General features: G+C 37.2%; 1 protein-coding gene and 1 long non-coding RNA gene across 2 annotated transcripts in view; one reads left to right on the top strand and one right to left on the bottom strand.

Annotated features, from left to right (window-relative positions):
• The window catches only part of Hcn1 (hyperpolarization activated cyclic nucleotide gated potassium channel 1), a 378709-nt gene that overhangs the window by 13490 nt on the left and 343365 nt on the right, over nucleotides 1-21854 (bottom strand). The window lies entirely within an intron of this gene.
• Gm3474 lies at nucleotides 8462-21547 on the top strand. Its single transcript, XR_873991.3, has 3 exons — nucleotides 8462-8692; nucleotides 19108-19163; nucleotides 20511-21547. It is a non-coding gene; the product is annotated as a predicted gene 3474 (long non-coding RNA).

Raw genomic sequence — 21854 nt, 5'->3', positions numbered from 1 at the left:
TCTTGTTTCTAACCAGCTTTAAAAATCTACCAGATCACCCCAATTCTTTCCTTTTGATTTTTAAATCTGTCAACACTCGGCTCTTTAAAAGTTAATCAAACACTGTGAATTATAAATTTCTTTAAAAAGCAGCCAGATCTTAAAAAATTCATCAAATGATTTCAGTGCTTAGAGACCTCAGATGTGGTTTATGAAGTGATTTCTTGTCAGCTCTGTTTTCCTCTTGTCATTTCATATGCTTGCACAAAATGGAACAGAAGCAGTACAAAAATACTTTTCTCTCTTAGAAAAGATTCACTGTACATTTATTAGACAAGTCTACCACAGCAAAAAAAAAATTCAGTTTATTTGTCCTTAAATAGTTTCCCAACTCTTACACCTCATATAAACCTGCAGGTACTTCCCATGCAAGCACCCGTAAATGGCAATAAAAAGTTAATTGTATACTTTTATGGTTTGTTTAATACAAAAATAAATGACTAACTCAGATTTCTACAGAGTTTTCTTGCTTTACTATTCATCGCTATCATCTGGATACCTCATTAAATAGCATATTAGAATTTTCTAAGTCTAGAACATTTTCCAGCATTCCAAGGTGTTGTCAGGGCTAGGTTTTCAAGAAAATGTGTATTTGTAGTTATCAGGATACAAATTAAATGATAATAATTGTGAAAACTTCCCTATCAGTACTAGCATTTTGAAGCCACAAGGGAACACATAATGAGGAAATTCCACCAATCTGGCCAGCATTAGAAATTCAAGCATTATGTCTTAAAAAGATTTAGAAAATAATTTTAAAGATAAATTTTCTTCTAGTTACTTCATATGACTTTAAATGGCACATCACTAATTATAATGTTTTGTTGGCCTGGAGTGACATGGATGGACTTACATGGGCTATGCGGCAAGTATTTCATAGATCAGGGGAAGAATAAGAACAAGGAGGAGGAGGAGGAGGAGAAAGAAGGAGAAAGAAGGAGGAGAAGGAGAAGGAAGGAGAAGGAAGGAGAAGGAAGGAGAAGGAAGGAGAAGGAAGGAGAAGAAAGGAGAAAGAAGGAGGAAGAAGGAGAAAGAAGGAGAAAGAAGAAGTAGAAGAAGGAGGAGGAGAAGGAGGAGAAGGAAGAGGAGAAGGAGGAGGAGGAGGAGGAGAAGGAGGAGAAAGAGGAGAAAGAAGGAGAAAGAAGGAGAAAGAAGGAGAAGGAGGAGAAGAAGGAGGAGAAGGAAGAGGAGAAGGAGGAGGAGAAGGAGGAGGAGGAGAAGGAGGAGAAAGAGGAGAAAGAAGGAGAAGGAGGAGAAGAAGGAGGAGAAGGAAGAGGAGAAGGAGGAGGAGAAGGAGGAGAAGGAGGAGAAGGAGGAGAAGGAGGAGGAGGAGGAGAAGGAGGAGGAGAAAGAGGAGAAAGAAGGAGAAAGAAGGAGGAGAAGGAAGGAGAAGGAAGGAGGAGAAGGAGAAGGAAGGAGGAGAAGGAGGAGAAAGAAGGAGAAAGAAGGAGAAAGAAGGAGAAAGAAGAAGAAGGAGGAGAAGGGGGAGAAGGAGGAGAAGGAGGAGGAGGAGGAGAAGGAGGAGGAGAAAGAGGAGAAAGAAGGAGAAAGAAGGAGGAGAAGGAAGGAGAAGGAAGGAGGAGAAGGAGGAGAAAGAAGGAGAAAGAAGGAGAAAGAAGGAGAAAGAAGGAGAAAGAAGGAGGAAAAGGGGGAGAAGGAGGAGAAGGAGGAGGAGAGGAAAGAAGAAGGAGAAGAAGGAGGAGGAGGAGGAGGAGGAGGAGGAGGAAGAAGAAGAAGAAGAAGAAGAAGAAGAAGAAGAAGAAGAAGAAGAAGAAGAAGAAGAAGAAGAAGAAGAAGAAGAAGAAGAAGAAGAAGAAGAAGGAAGAAGGAAGAAAAGCAAACAGAAGTAAGAATAGAGCAGTAGGCTGCAGTAATCTTGAGTGTAGGCTCACAGAACACTGTGTATTGAGATGGGTGGGTGGTTAATAAATTAAATACAAATATGGGATCATTGGAGGGTGATTTGGTTTAGAGCACAATTCTCTAACAAATGAAAACATCTTTACATATAATGTTATTGCAGGACTTTGAAGGCACAAGTCTATATGTAAATTGCTGCTTTAGGAAATGACATACATCTTTGACATACATCTTGCTTTGCATGGATAAAAAGCACTGAACTTATCTTTTTATGAATGGCAAATTCTTTACAAAATAGTTCTGGTACAAGAATAATTATATTTTGTTTGCAAAATGAACCGGAAGTGAGAATTTTAGTAGTCAACATAAAGATAGATAAAGGAGTTTTGATGAGTTTAGAAATGGGTGGCAGGGATTTGTGTGAGCTAAAACCATTGCACTGAACATGGGAGTAAAATTTTTCAGGATTCACTGTGAAATGAGGCTGTTGCTGAACTTGACAGGTGATAGTGAACCCATGGATTTGAAGCTAGAGATAAAAGAAACGAATCATCTTTTCTCTGAGTGAGGATAAAAGGGTATTTGGGAGGAAAATAACTAAAATTTTGGCATCCAGTGAAGATTTTATTTTATGAAACTTTTCCTCACATTAGTATTGTTGCTCTTATTGTTAGGTTCACCAGCAGGGTTTTCCAGTGAGTTTAAGTTGCCTTGCTTTTATCCTGGATCTCAGAAAACTGGTTCTAACTAGTTTACACAAGGCTAGAGACTCTTCCTGGTGTTGGTTCTCTGCAGACTATGACCAATAAAGAAGCCTGTTATTTCTCTGCCCAGGGTATGGTTGAACACCCAGCTATGTGGGAGTATGGCTTTGGTGTCCTCCTGCCCAGTTTCTGTAATTACTGGCAATGAGTTCTATCTCTGAACTTTCTGTGACAATTTATCTCTCCCCACCTCTGTGCTTTCCATGATACAAAATCTGAACTTGACCTGAGACATCTCCTAGGGTATGCCTTACATTCCTATTTCTACTGGTAACTCTTTTTTGGAAATTTATGTTTATTCAACCCAGTAGCTGGCAAATTCTACCTTTTCTATTTTCTTTTCCTGTTGATAAGTAACAATAATTAATTCTATATAGTAGTTTGAGTGTATGTAGTGGGGGGCTGAGAGAAGCCAGGGAATGAGGAGAAAACTAATATTTGAATGTCCATGAAACCTAAACAGAAAAAGTTATTGTGTGTGGATAAGTCTTCCAACTAAGAAAACATCTACACTCACAAATTAATCTTGAAATAGCTAAGCTTCTATTGATCTTTTTTTCCAATCTGAAAAATATAATTTTCCCTGACAACTAACAAGAAAAATCAAAGTAATAATTACAATTATATAAATGACACTGGCATGCTTAATTAAATTTTTTTTGTATCTAGACTCAAAATATGTATTGACAAGGAATCCACATCATTGATTAGCTACGTTTGTTAGTGGTACATTGATCCACTATGTTCATAGCAGTCTTATTTATAATAACCAGAAGCTGGAAAGAACCCAGATGCCCCTCAACAGAGGAATGGATACAGAAAATGTGTACATTTACACAATGGAGTACTACTCAGCTATTAAAAACAATGAATTTATGAAATTCCTAGGCAAATGGATGGACCTGGAGGGCATCATCCTGAGTGAGGTAACCCAATCACAAAGGAACTCGCACAATATGTAATCACTGATAAGTGGATATTAGCCCAGAAATTTAGAATACCCAAGATATAAGATAAAACTTGATAAATGCATGAAACTCAAGAAGAAAGAAGACCAAAGTGTGGACACTTTACCCCTTCTTAGAATTGGGAACAAAACACCCATGGAAGGAGATACAGAGACAAAGTTTGGAGCTGAGACAAAAGGATGGACCATCTAGAGACTGCCATATCCGGGGATCCATCCCATAATCAGCTTCCAAACGCTGACACCATTGCATACACTAGCAAGATTTTGCTGAAAGGACCCAGATATGGCTGTCTCTTGTGAGACTATGCCGGGGCCTGGCAAACACAGAAGTGGATGCTCACAGTCAGCTATTAGATGGATCACAGGGCTCCCAATGGAGGAGCTAGAGAAAGTACCCAAGGAGCTGAAGGGATCTGCAATCCTATAGGTGGAACAACAATATGAACTAACCAGTACCGCCCTGGAGCTCGTGTCTCTAGCTGCATATGAATCAGAAGATGGCCTAGTCGGCCATCAGTGGAAAAAGAGGCCCATTGGTTGTGTAAACTTTATATGCCCCAGTACAGGGGAACGCCAGGGCCAAGAAGCGGGAGTGGGTGGGTATGGGAGTGGGTTGGGGAGTGTGTGGGGGACTTTTGGGATAGCATTGGAAATGTAAATGAAATAAATACTCAATTAAAAAAAAGTGAAAAAAGTGAAAAAAAATCAGGGACACATGAGTCAGTAAGGCGAAAGCTCTAGTTAGGCACCAGCTTGCCATATTCACATTCAATAGGCTATGTAGGTGTTGTTTCCCACCATAGGGCCTTACTGTCATTAACCAAAAGTCTTGGTAATAGACTGAGTTGTTTAGAGATTTCCAATGGGACTCTGACCAACAACAAAGTTATATGCAACTCATTCCTTGAACTGGAGATTCCCCTCAGTGGTGAGAGATGCCTTGTTGGAGATTTGTCATTTGGTAACTCCATTTAGATTTTCTTCAATATGTCTATATTTTAGTAAGCTTCCACTGTAGTGTCTGTCCGCAAATCCCTCAAATGGGCCTTAATGTTAGCTGTCTTTCCCCACATTCCTTAACTTAATCCCTACTTTTCGTTATTTAATCTTTCTGTATCAGTCTTCCACTACCCTTCTCTAATACTATGTATTCTATTTCCCTTTTCCTGGGAGAGCCTTCCTTCTCCTTTTACTCTATACCTAGTCTGTGTGATTTGATAGTAGCATGCCTATCAAAGTCTTAAAGTCTAATAACCACATAAAAATAATATATACTATGTTTGTCTTTTGGGGTCTGGGTTACCTCATTAAGGATGATTTTTTTTTCTAGTACATCAATTTACTCATGACTTTCATGGGTTTAGCCCTTTAAGGGTTGGATAATATTTCACTGTAAAATCTGTGGTTCTCATCCTGTGGGTCTTGATCCCTTTGGGTGTTGAATGACCCATTCAAAGGAGTTGCACATAAGATACTCTGTATATCAGATATTTACATTATGGGCCATAACAGTAGCAAAATTACAGGTATGAAGTAGTAACAAAAATAATTTTATGGTTTGGGTCCCCAGAACACAAGGAACTTTATTAGAGGGTCGAAGTATTATGAAATTTGGGAACCAGTGGTGTACATGTACATTTTCTTTACCTATTCATCTTTTGATGGATATCTAGATTGATCTGAATTTCTAAATTTTGATGAGAAAGTACCTCTGAAATTGGATGTAGAGTCCTCTGGGTATAGACAAAAGAGTAGTATAGATCTTAAGGTGTATCTATTTTCAGCTTCCTAAATAACTGCAGCACCGCTTTTCTTAGTGCCCATACAAGTTTGCATGCCTGCTAGTAATTAGTGAGTATTTCCCTTACCCTACATCCTCACCCAGCAGTACATGGCTAACACAAAACAAGCTCCAAGTTATTTTTGCAGAATTCTTTGTTGATTATTGCTTTGTTTAGTCATTATTTGCTTGTACTCATGGTTTCTGCTTTTGTGTCTTCATTGTCTATATGCACTTGTGTGTGTGCATGAATGCTTGCTTGTGTATATGCTTTTTTCTGTTTGTTAGTCATTCATTTTATTCTTGTTTTTCATTTGTCTATTTGTTTTCTTATGAAAGAGATGAAAAAGGGTGTGGATTTAGAATGGTTGGGAGGATCTGGAGTGAGAGGGGAAACCATAATAAAAATATCTTGCATGGAAAAAGTATATTCAATAAAAAGGAGTAGACAATTATAAAAGAAATATGTAAGCATTAAATTGATAAGCAAATGCACTTCGTAGAATATTTTATCTTAGTTAACTGGAATTAGAAGGAAGGGGAGGTTATGAGAAAAATGTTAGGCTAGCCATCCTACAATTAAGTCTTATCACTGGATTTATGTGCATTTTATAATTAATTAAGAAATGCTTTTTAGAGTTTTGAAAGTTTGTTTGTAAAAAGACGAATATGTGACAGAGACCACGTGTAAATTAAAAGCCGACATCTTGGTAATTTGACTGTTTGTTGGGATGTTTGCCAGTTACTTTGTTAGATTATTTTGTTCTTAAGTTAGTTGTCCTTTACTATAGCTCCACTTAGTCAAATAATTTCAGTTTTGTAATTTTATTTTTAAGACAGATTTTAAAACATTCGAACAACGAAATTTGTCATGGATGGATAATGTATCTCTAAAAATGTCATTAACAAAAATTCTACTAACAGATGCCAGATAACTGCCTATGAATCGTTGGTCAAATGGAGCATCACTATAATACTTTTTATGTTTGAGGGACTATACAGAAGACTGGGTGTGAAAGAATCTAAGTGTCAAAGGATAGGAACTCAGGATTGTAATCAGAAACTCATTTCTTCTGTGTTATTTGTTCAAGATCCACACAAGGTGGACAGTGTCACTATTCCAACCTGCATCGGGAAGAGCTTTACCATTCTGATGGATTATTGGCAGGTAATCATTGCTTGAGAGGCAAGATATATTTTCTTTAGTGTTGTAGCACTGATAAGTTGTGGAAGCTCCAGTATATAACTCTCCTTCCTTGCTCCTGAAAGGAACTGTAATTAATCTTAGTGGATCATACACATAGAAAAAGGGGGCTGGGAGAGAGGAAGGGAGAGATAAAGACAGAGATACACACAAAGAAACAACGACAGAGCCAAAATGACAGAGACAGACATGAAAGCTAGGAAGCATCTTGTTGGGCAGAAAGGTTTTAGTGGGAGAAGGAGAAATGTGAAAGACAGTAATGATGTCTAGAATGACCAAAGTTCATTACATATGTATGCATGGAATGGCCAATGATTTAAAAAAAAACATCTAGAATGTCTAAAAACCAATAATTTAAAGAATATATAAACCATGTATTAGCCTGGGACTTTAATCAAAGTTAAGCAGTGGGGCAAATATCCTAACAGTGCAGCCACATGGCACACTATTGTATCAAAAACAACACACGTGATTCATTTAACTAGCATCATAACAACCCAGAAAATTCTCCCAGGAGAGATGGTCTGACCTGCATCTGGTGAAAAAACCCTGCTTTCTCTCCAAAACATAGCTGAGCTGTGATTATACCCTTTCCAAGTCATGGCTGTAAGATCTTCACGTTACCAGATATTCAATAAACTATTATTTTATTTCCACATTTTTGAAGGAGAGAAAATTCACAGGGTTTTTATAAATTATTTTATGTTTTTATTCTTTTCTCATGTATTTAATCCCAGGGGCAGTCTTAATATTATCCTACCAAAAACATTATAAGGATTTCTTAATGTTGTCCAACATCTAATTATTGTTCATGTTATTAAGAAGGGGGCTAATTTAAAAATTCTTCAGATTTTACATAATTTCTCAGCTACCTCTGAAGCTTGCAGAAAGTCCCTAGAACCTTAGAACTTTTATGTATAAAACAAGAAAACTAAGTCCTGAAGGATATAATTCATTATAATGCTACACCATGCTCAGCACCCACACAAATGTGATCATTCTGGAATTTCTGCAGTGGGAGGGAGAAAAAAAAGTAAAGCTAGGCATGTCCCTGAGGCTCACTGTCCAGCCTGCATGGTCAACTAGTAGCTCCAGGATCTGCCTGTGTCCATATCTCAAAAGATAAGGCAAAAGTCATAGAGTATCATTAGGTGATGTTAATTAATCTCTGACTTCCACACATGCATGCCTATACAAACCCAGCATATACAGAATATTTTTTTAATGTAGGAACTTTAATTATTTGTACAGTAGCAAAGCACAGCTAAATATCCTAGTGTTGGAATATTGGTTTATAAATATAATTCTTTGTTTATTATTTACTCCTTATGGTTATCATCATTAGCAGAAATGTCTAAAAAGAAATATGCTCAATAGTTTGAGAAATATGCTCAAAAGTTAATTGAGGAGAAGTTCAAAGACTAAGCATGAAAACAAAACACACGCAAAATGGTATTTCATAGTGTTACTTGACTACCATTAATTTATAGTTGAACTGTGGGGCAGTGAGCTGTGCATAGACAGCCTGGTCCCCAGTTGAGCACAGGCCTTGAGCCTCAGTGACCTGGTGGGTGGTGACTCCTCCTGTGTGGAAGGGTTGGTATTTGGCCACGCCTCCTGGGTCCCTGGCTCCTGTTGCAGCTCCAGCCTCCCACAGTTACCTGGCAACAATCAGACATGATCCTCCCCACAGTTACCTGGCAACAGCTAGGTAGGCCCAACCCACTGTAAAAGGAGCTGCTTGCCCCCTCCTCTCTCTTACCTCTTTTTCTCTTGCTGTTACTCTTGCTCCCTTGCTCCCCTTCTCTCTGCCTTCCCTCCCCCACTCTCTCCACGTGGCCATGGCCATGGCCAGCCTCTACTTCCCTACTCTCTCCCTCTCTCTTTCTTTCTACAATAAAAGCTTTATTAAAGCCAATAAAAAACCATGGATTGCCTCTTCACATCAGGATCCGCTTTGCTGGAACAATGGAGCAGGACTTCCCCTAATGAGCTGCCTGTCTAACCTCCGGGAGGCCTTCCTGCAGCAACAGCCGCCACCAACCCAAGCGCCCACGCACTGAGCAAGCCACCAAGTAAGCCAGAAGACTCTCCTCCCTGCCAGACCCAGCCAAAGCTCTCTCCTCTCGGCCCCTTTCCCTTTCGCCCCTGGGCCAGAGGCTGCCCGAGGGTCCCCACTCGGTTCTCAGTTCTTCTGCAATATCCAGCAGCATCTGAGCTGTCCATGACTAAGAACCTGACGTCCCTGGCTTCCATGCGGCCCAGGGACCGCAGAACCGGCTCTTCCACGGTACCCAGCAGAGTCAGAGCCCAACTCCCGCAGGTCTGCAGGGACCCCTATGGCACCTTTCTAACACCCCCACCCCCGGGAGCAGAATCCTGTGGCTTCTCAGAGCCTGATGCCCTCCAGGGGTTCTGTGGGGATGCCTACAGTCAAACTCCCCGCGTCCACTGCGCCCAGCAACCTTAGCCTCAAGTGGACGCAGGACCCCAGTTTTGACCCACACGGAACCTCTACACCAACATTTAAAACTAAAGGTCATCTATAGACTAGGATTTATCAAATTCAGGGCCTTTTATCTTTTGACCTCAGGGTCTCTGACTTCTGCATGAAACAGGTTTAGCTTTCACACCTTTGGAAACATAGTGAACATTTAGAATCTCATTGACCTAAACCTACTGTTTCTCAATAGAAATCCTGTAGTCAAAAAAAAAAAAGTATCACCCTGAGACAAGTCCCTGGAGGTGATAAGGAATGAGTTTTGGTCTCTCATCTTTGTAAGCCATGCAGTAAAATCTTCAAGTCTTGCTACAAGGTGGAAAACATGCGATTTTCTTGAGTATTTGTTCTTTTGGAAAGATCTATCTATCTATCTATCTATCTATCTATCTATCTATCTATCTATCTATCTATCTATCTATCTATCTATCTAATCTATCTATCTACCTATCTATCCATCCATCCATCCGTCTACCTACCTATCTATGGTGTATGTATACATATATATGCATTATATATACATATATATATACACACAGATACACATGTATATACATATATGTGTGTGTATGTATAATATACATGTATACTATATACATGTATATTATGTAGTATTCACACACATATATGTATGCATATGTATATATGCATACATACACACACATATATATTTAACAGGATCTTAAAATTATGTTTTAGATACCAAAGCAACTATAATTAAACTCTTTGGAACATTTGCTTTAATTATGCAATCTTTTTTTTGCATAATCTTCTTGAAACTCTGTAAAACAAATGCTAATCATTTTGTAAATGAGATAAATCTATTTAAACCCATTAGAGAAGCTTTTCAAAATTTCTGTCTACTTGTTCTCACTATTTGAGTGTCAAGAAATGCCAGTTGGTTTTACCTATTTAATTAAGGATAATAAAAAAGAAATCTCTGATGAGGAGTTCTGGGTTATTAGATGCAGAGACAATCTGAGAACCAGAAAAATAAATTTTACAACAGTACTGATGAGCAGTGCCCAGTATAAGATTATGACAGACAAAACTTTCTAACTTGAATTGTTTTGTTGATGCATTTAAACAATATTTGAGGACACAGAGAGTAAAATGATCAGGAGACTCTAGTTGACAAGATGAGCACATGCCATAGGAATATTTTAAAAAATGTTCTTTCATGTTGGGATCTAGGATTCAGTTTCATCATATTTTCACTAAATCAAAAAGATGAAGACAGTTTGGTAGGTTAAGTAAAATAAAGTCAGTTCTACATCAAATAGAAATACCATGTATAAATGAAAGAGAATATGACATTTTCCTTAATAGAACAAAACACATTCAAATTTCATGAACATTTGTTAATTATCTCCTAAAATAAGGCTTAAAGCATTAAAACAACTTTATGCCAGAATTATGTTGGCAGTATTGATTTATTTATTTGTACTTTCATGGGAATTAAGGTTGCATTAAATTTATCTCTATTAATATTGATGTAAAGGAAAGGTTTTAAAATTCCATTTTCTTGAGGGAATGTTACTTCCAAAATTCCATGAATTCATTATATTAATCTAAATTAGGGTTAGGGATATAATTTAATGTGAAAAATTTGTAAGTTGTACATTTAATTTTCCTTTAGACCACCTTACACTTATATACTGTAGATAAATCTTCATAAGCAAAGGGAAGATAGTTATATCTTTCTAGCAAAATTAATATATCATGACAATTTGTTCTTGAATATTGTTTACAGAGTATATTAAAATTGTCTAATATGGCTTTCAAATTTTCCAATTTTTTGCTTCCGTTGTCAGGGTCCACTCAGGGCTCCCTTGCATTTCAGCTTTAAATATTCTACTTCAATGTAACCATCTAAGGACTCTCACTATGAGCCTCTTTCTATGTTGTTTTCTAGCCACAGAGGTAGATTATATGTTATAATATCTACCCATATGGACTTATCTACTCATTCTTTCAAACAACACAACACAAGTCTTAGTCATTTTTCTTGAGTGTGTGTCTTCATTATTCTTTTGAAGCATCATTTGTAAAGTCCTCTACATACATAGATATCACCTTCCATCCAAGACACAGATTCAGTGAGATAATCTAGTTTATTAACAGCTAGTCCAATATTGTAGCTATACTCACTGTTAATCTTGTCCCATGTGCATCATCTTTAACAATGTTTGTCTTCAAGATAGCCATCAAAGTTGTACTTTTTGGCAAGTGTTACAAGATCAGAATGAACAGCTATGTGACTTAGGAACCACCATTTGTGTTTAGTGCAGATTTTGTTGTTTACTATAGGGGACATAAATTTTCACAGAAACTAGATAACTAGATAAAAAACCTAAATTTAGTTCCATAAATAAAATATTTCTATTGTTCTAGGCTAAACCTTAGAAGTGGCAACATATGTGATCTCTGTTCCATTTCATGACTTAGTGCATAACTCCTGCATGAATGTCTCCTGTGATCTCTGTTCCATTTCATGACTTCGTGCATAGCTCCTGCATGAATGTCTGTGCATTATGGGCATCCCAGGTATCTGTGGAGTTCAGAAAGAGGTGTCAGACTCCTGAGAGTGGAGTTACTGGTAGTTATAAGCTGACATGTGTGTGATGGGAGTTAAACATGGGTCTTCTGGAAGAGCAACTAGTGCTCTTACCCACTGAAATATTTCCCTAGCTCCATGTATAATCTTTTAAGTAATTCATATTAAATTACATATAAACTTACACTGTAATTTTCATATTTGATCTCTATATAGAAAATACTCATATTTTCTAATTAATATGAGTTAATGATAATTTTTGCCACTTAAGAAATTGGATGGTATTAATTTGTGTTTACTAATCAAATTTGATTAATTTCAATCTAGGTTTTAATGATATCCATTTAAGAATCTTATGTTAATATTCATATAAAAAACAAATTATTCCCCTCTCATAGGTCTTAATTTGTTTTTTTGATGAACTTTATTTTATTTAATGTGCTTTTTGATGCCTAAAATTTTTTGGTAGAAAATAGAGTTTTCATCTATCTTTGTCTTTTACCAAAGTTTTGGGGTTCTATTATCTATGAATGATAGGAAACTAGTTATTGTTTGAATCATAAACTAGTATTTCGGTAATTTCTTTAGTTAGGTTTTCTTTGTTTGTTTTTTGTGGGGTGTTTGTTTGTTTGTTTTGTTTGTTTTTTTTGTTTTTTGTTTTTTTGAGACATGGTTTCTCTGTGTAGCCCTGGCTGTTCTGGAACTCACTCTGTAGACCAGGCTGGCCTCGAACTCAGAAATTTGCCTGCCTCTGCCTCCCAAGTGCTGGGATTAAAGGTGTGCGCCACCACACCCGGCCTTTTAGTTAGTATTGTATGATTTTATAACTTTGCTTTTAAATAAAGTTATTGCAAACTAATCAAATGTCCTTATTTTCATTGAATGATTAATTCTATAATTATAGACTTTAGAGTTAGAATACCTAGCTAGAAATGTACAAATTTCAGTGCTGCCATATAAACAAGTTGGGATGCCAGAAGGCTCTTAGACTGATGATTAGCCTGCCACAGGTAAAAATACATCAGCATAACATTTTTTAGGGTTAAAATAAAGGTCTGATGTTTGAAAAAATGCTTCCCAATCTTAGAAATGAAATTTAACTTTGTGTTGTTTCAAAATTTTTCTATCACTCTGAATAAATGTTATTTCAAATATATTATGTGATCAATACTCAACTAGAATGATTATGCAGTTTCTGCTCAGAGTCAATGGAAGAGAGAGAGAGAGAGAAAGAGAGAGAAAGAGAGAGAGAGAACGATGTACACGCACATGTGCATGCATGCATGCATATGTGTGCCTATATAACATTGTTCTATGTACTAATCTACGTCTTTTTATCTGTTTAACAGCTCAAACTCACAAAGGGACATAGACCACAAATAGTTCAGGTATAAGAAGTAACGAAATGTGAATTACAGAATAGACCTTGGGCATGGTAATATGGTGTAGGATGCAAACTGCATAGTGAAATGTCTATTTGAAGGGTTATACTTAGCTTCTAAGTAGTAAGTATAATAAGGACTGAAGATAGGAAAGCATTGAAATTATGGGCAGTAGTATTATTTTGTCTTGAACAAGAGTTTTCATGAGTAAGTGCTATACAAATGGCAGAAAAATATTGAAGAAAGCAGGTGTGAATTAATTTTGCTAATGGTGACAAGGACAGAGACATACACCCAGAAAGCATTTCAGAACTAACTCAGTAAGGAACATGGGAAGTGAAGAGTGAAGAAAATGCATCTAACTTCATTTTCATATATAACACGGTAACATCTTCTACTAAATATTCTCTACTCCCCAAAGATGGGGAAAAAAAAAACCAACCTTTCTGATGAGAACCTCTGTTATTTCTTACACACACTAAAAAGAAACCTTTTCGGAGTCACTACAATGAGCCACCATGTATCAGGATGACTAAGGCTGTCAACAGTGTGCTTACTGTAACCCAATGACTAATCCATAGGTTACATGGCTGGCTGACCTAAGCCAGCTCAGGTAAAGTGGCATATGACTGGGCACAATGCTGACTAATGAAGTGTTCTTATATGTAAAGTGTTTTATTGTTTTAATGCATTTATAGTCATTAAAATTATGGGTGGCGCACGCCTTTAATCCTAGCACTTGGGAGGCAGAGGCAGGCGGATTTCTGAGTTCTAGGCAAGACTGGTCTACAAAGTGAGTTCTAGGACAGCCAGGACTACACAGAGAAACCCTATCTCAAAAAACCAAAAATAAATAAATAAATGAATAAAATAAAAAATTATACTATATATTGATTTCCCCCTTTAATTGTCTGTCTTTCTGAAACAACTAAAATGTAAACTGTAATAGGGCAGAAAAACACTTCCCTTCCTTACTATTAACTTCAGTACTATTACCTACAATGGTCACTGACATTATAATCATTTGGGACAGACTGTAGGAGTATGAATGAATAAGTCAGTGAACAAAGGAGTTAAAATATATTTAGGCAACATAATCCAACTATAATTTAAAATTTCTTTAATTAAGGTAAAGAAACAGTCTTAGGGACCCTAATTTATTCACATTTGATCATATGTAGGTACAAATGAATAATGAAAAAAGGCCAGATAATTATTACCTTTTGTTATCGATGCATAAAATAGAAAGTCAATATAAAAATAATGATTTATAAATTTAAAAAATCCACAAGCAAAAGGGTAAAAAGAATGGAAAAATTAAGTTAAATCTGTCTATAGATAATCTTATAGATTGTTCTTACATTAGCTTATTTTAATCATAAAGTAGTAAAAAAAAGTTTATTATATTTATAGCCACTTAACCCACTGGGCTTCAGGACTGCAATGATCAGATGCAAGTTTCTATAATACAGGAGAAATTACCAGTGATCTAATTGCTGCTCATCATGGTATCACATGTTTCTCTGCAGCCTTAAATTGTTGAATTAAGCTGAATTTCCTCTGCCAAGTCATATGCATTAAATGATGCTGACCATTAGTTTGGCAGCAAGGTAATGAATTCACCTTGTTTCCCTTAGCAAAGTGATTCATATTAAGAACTTTCTTCCAAGGTAGGTCTAGAAAACTTTCCCAAACCATGTTATTCTCTTATGTAAATGTTTCATGATGAAGTATAAATTTCTACCATGTAGCGGAAATTGTGTTTTTCTGGGTAGATAGAAGTAGAGCCATTCTTTCATGAATGCTCATTTTAATAGGCTAATTCACAACTGAACACTAGAATGTATGAGAACTCGAGATCTTGCTAAGACTGGTGAATACTGTACAGATGAGCTATAGGTTTGATCTTTCTGAGCAGAGAAACAACTGGTAATTTGTGGAAGAGTTAATTTCCTCCTAGCTAATTAAAATATGCCAGGTAGCACCATGTAGTCACTATCTCAATCAATTTGACAAAGACTACATTCACCTAGAAATATAATCTCAGTTTGGTTCCTAGAAATGCCTGTGGAGATTGCCTTGATAAGCTCATTGACATGAAAATGGTCAACCTAACAAGGGCCAACATGAGTCCTTTGTTTGAGGACCCAGACTGTATAGAACAACATAGGGTGAGCTGCATACAGGTCTGCATGAATGAGTTCTCTTTCTCTTCTTGGATGTTGATGTGAGTAGCTGCTGCAAGGTTTTGCCTTTGCATTCCTTAGTGATAGGCTATCACCTGGAGCTGTGAGCTAAAATAAAACCCTTCTTCCCTAGGTTACAATTGTCAGGGGATTTTATCACAACAGAACCAATACTAAGACACCAATCAACTTTGAACTATGATGCATGGAACATATGCATTCTTCAGATTTAAAGGATTTTAGAAAGATTAAAGCTCAGTGCATTCCCTGACTCTTTTTACCTTTATTGCTGCATACATTTTGTATCCATGTTTGCACCCATATTAAAGGCACAAGAGAAAAGGAGTTAGATTCCCTGACAGGCAAGCAGATAGGGAGAATGGCCACAACTAAGTAAGAAAGATGATGACCTTCCAAGATGGCTAGCTTCTCTTTCACCCTCCTGACCCAAAGCCTAGAAGATTAAAACAAAGGCACTGAGGGGTTTTCTCTCTGGGCAGTAGGACCCCTTGCCTGTAGATATGTCTGATAAGTTCAATGCTAGTCTGTGATGCACTTACCCTAAACTTTAGGACCTATCAGTCCCCCCTACCTTTGTTCAAACTGGCAAATCCTAAATCGAGGGAGAAAGACTTCCTTCAAGGTCTTTTAAAGTCTCAAGATGTCAAGAAGGAACTAGGGCTCCAGCATTCTATGCCTTCTCCCTTCTGGTTTACAGAGGGTCTTTTTCATTGTTTGCCTTGCATGTGTGTGTGTGTGTGTGTGTGTGTGTGTGTGTATGTGTTTCTTCATCCCTCATAAAGACCTTTTTTATTGGCTGATTCTTTTTTCTGTGTGTGTTATCTGTCACACTCAGGGTTTCCCCACTGCCTTTTAATTCTTTAACCTGCAGAGAAAATGCACCCAATCGATACCACTGCACAGTACTGTTTTCATATTTACCAAGTTATCTGAACCAAAACATGCTACCATTTGTGAAAGTTCTTTATCTTTCCAAATTGATAGACTAAGATTCTTACTTTTTAAAATTCAACCTTATGATTTAATGTCTTTCCTAACCTCATGCCTAGAGTTTGCTGAAATTCTCATACATTTTCAAAAAGAAGTGGTAGATGAAAAGAATGGTGTTGAGTTAAATTATCCTCCCAGTATGTGCTTTAGTCACTCCATTTCAGGCAGTGTGGCAGAGCCTGAAACTTCAGGGCTGTCAAAAAATGAGGTTCCTAATTTTAAGGGTTTTGCGGGGGTGGGGGGTGGAGACAAGAATGTCTCAAACCACAAGGAAGCAGGCTCAGTTGACCTACAGGACATGCTACATGCTCAGTTAATGCAAGATGACAAAAACAGGGCAAGAGAGTACACATGATGTGGGGCATTCGATAAAGGTCATTCTTAGTTGTAAGGAAGTGGGGGCTATTAATGTTTGACCTATAGAACATGACAGTATTCACACTGCCTAGGATCCAATATGGATTCTGAACAGTAAGCATTCAGGCTGCTGGGTTTCAAGGGGATGGCTGTACTTTTGCCTAGCTTGTGGAGGCAGGGTGTTTGAGAGGGGAAACAACTTTCCCCACTTTTTATTGCAGCTGGAAGGGAGGCAGTGGGCTGGGGGTGCTCTAATAATAGGTGCTTGCCTGGAGTCTTTTTAAAAAGATTTATTTATTTTATGTATGTAAGTATGCTGTCACTGTCTTCAGACACACCATAAGAGGGTATTGGACCCCATTACAGATGCTTGTGAGCAACCATGTGGTTGCTGGGAATTGAACTCAGATCCTCTGGAAGAGCAGTCAATGTTCTTAACCCCTGAGCCATCCCTACAGCCACCCTCACCTGGACCCCTAACATCCTTCTGTCTACTTCCTGCACTGGTTCTTTCCTCTATTAGAATACTTATTTCTGAATGTGAAATTAATCTTTACTTTAAAAGCCTTTAATTCTTGCTCATTAACTATAGGATGAAATTTAATCCCTTACAAAGACATAGGTAGTGTTTACTAACCAGATTCTGCCTCACTGAGGTACCACCTGCCTTACACAGTTCATTCCAAGCATTCCAAATACTGTTTCTGTACATCCTGATACTGGATGAAAACACTGTCTCCATTAAATTCACCTTTTACTTATCCTTCTTTCTGCCTGGGATGCATACCCCACTTATTGCTGAGGTCCAAATTAGGTGTCCCCTTAGGTGTCACTTGCTCAGAGAGCATTATTATTGATCACATTCTGCTTTGCTAGGTTAGGTTGTCTTATTTTCTTAATTCACCTAATCACAGTGATCTTTAGGCATGCAGATTCCTGTTTACTTTCTTGAAGACAGACTGATTACAGGGAACAGTGACCTGCATATAAAGTAGGATTCCAATAAGGCTTGATGAATAAATAAATATTAGTCCAAACAAATGCTGTTAATATTTAGTAGATTAAAATATTCTATATAATCAGTATGTCAGTAGACCAATTAGAAAGGCATTGATATGGAAATGGAAAACAAATGAGGAATGAGAAAAAAATGTAATTGTCCATGTGTCTAAATACATAGATTGTTTGCATGATTATTTTACATATACTGTTGAAGGCCTACTGAACATAAGGATGAGTTTTAGGGTTCCATGCATTTTAAATGGAAAGTACAAATAATTTAATTGTATAATATCCAGTAAAAGATTTTTAAAAGTTCAAAATAATGGAAAAGAGTAAGAATAATTTCATCAGAGTTTAGGAATGTGGTATGCCTTCTAGCAAGTGAGTGTAAAGGCGAATGCCAAAGAATCCAAGTAAAGAAACAGAGTGATGAGTTGATGACACATCAACTCATCACGGTAAATGGCACTAGCCATGATGATCACATCTACCTAAAGGATTGCAGCAATAATAGCATCCTTCAGAGTTTGGGAAAATGGAAAGAGCCAGTCTCCCAAAGCATGCCTTCCTAGTTGTGGTACATCCTTTCCACTGTCATAATGTTAACATCAAGATGCCATCTTAGAACAGAGATGATTCTGCCCCTTAGTCATGACAATAAAGGAAGAAAACATTAATGTTATCTAGGGCTATGTGATAGGCTGATAACTGTTCTTACTAAAAGGGGAGGGTAGTGGGAGACACGACTCTCCGCTGGGAGTCCAGTTACCATTTTCTCCTACATTCCAGTTCTGTGGTGTTGGTAGAAGTGCTAGAGGACATAAGAGAATAAGGTAAACCAAAGAAAAGATTCTAGTAATAGAATTTTCCTGAGATTACCACTCATAATGATGTGTACCTTTGGTTGATAGACAGTTTTTGTTATCTATATCCTTATAAGCAATCCTGTGCCACAGCCCTATATGCAAACTCAATAAAGTCAATAGTTCACAAAGCTGAATTAGGATGGAATTATGTCTTTGGTCTGTCTTTGGTGCCCTGTCTTTGCCTGAAGAACTCAGCAATCACATAGAAAACATTAACTAAATAGATAGACTAAGACATGTTGGCATGCTAAAAGAACTAGGGACCGTTATAAAAAAGAATTTTGTGTTACTCAACTAAGTACTTACTAAATACTCATTTCAACTCTTCATATATACTTGTAGATATGCGGTTTGAGCTTCAATTATCTTTGGGCTTTGTATCTAGAGATTTAATCTAATCTTGATGGAAAATTTAATTGCATTTGTTCGTAATGTTTACCATGCTTGGTGGAATCACCACCAAATAACATGTTCTCATAAATAAGTAAAGCACATTACATTCTATTAGGAATTATTAGTAATGTCGATAGAATTAAAAGCAGACTGTGTGGAGGTTAAGTTATCTGCAAATGCTACACCATTTCATTTAAGGAACTTGAGAATACTTCCTTATACTTTTGTGTCTCTAGGATTCCACGGACCCATCCTCCAACTGACATTAAAAGAAAGAAGACTGTTTCTACAGGTGTAACAATTTATTCTTTATAACTGCTCTATCCATAAACATTGCTACCTTTGATTCACTAGAACACAGAAGCAAAATCATTTAATATTTAAACACAGATAATTGGATGGTGAAGCAATGTTGCAAGAACCTAGTCTTTGTAGAGTAATCCTGTTGTTATCAGGACTAAGAGACTTGAGGCAACCAAGGAAGGACCTTTGGATCTCAATTCCAGTTTCCTGCTAACACTATGTAGGGGAACATCAGCTTTGTCCAGGAAATACCATATAAAGGGAGTGGAAATCAAGCCTTTCTTGTGGATCATTAAAGACAATCTGCTTCCTTCTAATCAAAAGAATGGAGTCTGATGTCAGATGGAGACATGACATTCTGATCTGCTCCAAAATTCAGAATGTTATAGGCTATGCACTCCCTTAAGAGTCAATTTGCTGAGCATGCCAATAACCTAAGTAGGAGGCAACCACTCCAGAATGCTGATTCACCTGAAATCATGCTAAAACGTTGGCAGGAATAATCACCCCCTGAAGTAGATAATGTGCTCAGCCTTCCAGGTAGTTTCTTCTGTGGTTTAGCTTAGTGAGCATCCACCATGCAGGACTGCTGAGCTTGCCTGTGTTTCCAAAGTTTAGTTCAGAGAAACATACCCTTTCCCTTTTCTTTTGTCTTGTTTTTTGGTTACTAACAAAAGCCTAAGCATGGTTGCCCTGGCATTCTTCATTGTTTCTTGGAATATCCCTCACGTTTCACAATACAGTTAGTTGCTGACTTCTATTGTAGATTATACTAGGATTTATCTAATTAAAAAAATGTATGTTAATTTTTCTCTTCCTCAAGCCAACTCTGTCCTGCTGGCAGCTGCTAATATTTACCATTTCCCTGGCCTATTATTTTTCTCTCAACTTAATAATTGGCCCCCGACTTTTTTTTTTTAACCAGTTGTTAAATTAATGAGGCTAAGAATCCGGAAAAGAACGGTTGATTTTTCTTGTAACATTATTACAGCATGTCTCTTTGAGGGATGCTTTCAGAGGACCGCTTAAGGTGGCACCTATAGAGAAAAAGAAAATGATTCAACATGCTATAACCTCCCCCCACGCCGGCCCCCAGAGAATGACTTTTGAAATCCATTAGAAGTTGAAGATAGCATTTATATAAATTGCCTTAAAGATGAAAATTAAAAGGAATGAAAAGAGAAATATATGTAGTTGATAGCTACGTAGGAGCAAAGTGATCTGGAGCAAGACTCCAAAGAGCCTTAGCATCTGTGCACTGAAACGCTTGTTTTAACAAGTCCAGCTGTGTTTCCTAACTATGTCACTCCTTTCCCTTGGCTAATGCCGAGCACAGCTTACAGAAAATATCAAGCTGCAGCTTTCTTGCTGAGAAGATCTGAACACTACTTTAATTTCCCAGCCAGGAGCTGGTGTTTCATCATGGACCAGGCATATTAAGTGGTTGTGGAAATGGAAGACCACAATGCAGGCCATATGGCAGCATTTCTTTGCAGAAGAGAAGAGACCTTCAAATCAAACAGTGAAGTCTCAGAGCCGTTGGATGTCACAGTTACTAGTTTGGAGTTAAGAGCAGGAAATGTCTTTATCTCTTTTGACCTTCTTCCTTGTATGGTCATGATGGGTCCACTTAAAGTTTAAATTTTTTTTTTTTTTAAAAAACACCAATCTGGATAAACTCTAAATCTATTAATCTCTGAATGGGATACTCACAAATTTCAATTCAAAATGGAAGGCAAAAGCTACTTCCCCCAAGCTCCCATGGTCATATCTTAAGATCTGCTTCATTTTGGGATAAATCGGAATGTTTTTAGTACATTAAAATGTGTTTTCTAAAGTAAACAATTGGTCTCATATCATTTGTTTCACTAACTTAGGGCTACATTCTGTTCTCCTGTTTACGTAGCCCATGTCATAGTTATTATGGATTGTAAACTTACCCAGGAGACTGAACAATGGAGATGCTCTTGAGGGAGTTTCTACAGTGAAATCACTGATGTAGAAAGACCTCTTAAATGTGGGCAGTTGACATTCAGTGGCCTAGGCTTCCATGAGAATGGAGCACCAACACTCATCTTCTTATGCTCTCTGACTGGGAAAAGAGTGTAACTAACTACCTGCTTCTGATGCCATAATATTTTACCTCAATGGACTGTACGTTCAAACTATAACTAAAAATATACAGTTCTTTTTAAAGCTGTTTTTGTTTGGGGTTGAGTTGCAGCAATCAGACTGATATATATATATATATATATGTATATACATATACATATATATATATATATATATATGTCTCACCCAACATTTATAATTTATAATTCAACTCAAAAGTTTCATTATTCAGCTAGCAAAAATAAAGTTCCAATTTGATCCTAATTCAGGTCTAGAATCAAACCATTCTGGAAAACATGTGTATACAAGATACAGCACTTACCTCTCTTCTCTTATAAAGCTACATTCTAGAAAATTAAATGAAAAGCTTTAAATAAATCACTTGAAAAATTACGATCTGAGGACCACCTGGCATGAGACGGAGTGATAAAGTACACAGGCTCTGATGATCACAGGCGTGTGAAGGAAGCATGTTTTCTAATCTCTTTCCAATTGTTTATTATTTGGATGCTTTAATCCTTAGTTGTCATTTATCCTCAAGATTCCTCTTCCCACCTTAAACCATTTA

Source organism: Mus musculus, chromosome 13 (genome assembly GCF_000001635.26).
Source record: "Mus musculus strain C57BL/6J chromosome 13, GRCm38.p6 C57BL/6J".
Classification (NCBI taxonomy): domain Eukaryota; kingdom Metazoa; phylum Chordata; class Mammalia; order Rodentia; family Muridae; genus Mus; species Mus musculus.
The sequence above is the reverse complement of the archived record's forward strand: the minus strand, read 5'-3'. Positions and strand labels throughout refer to the sequence as shown.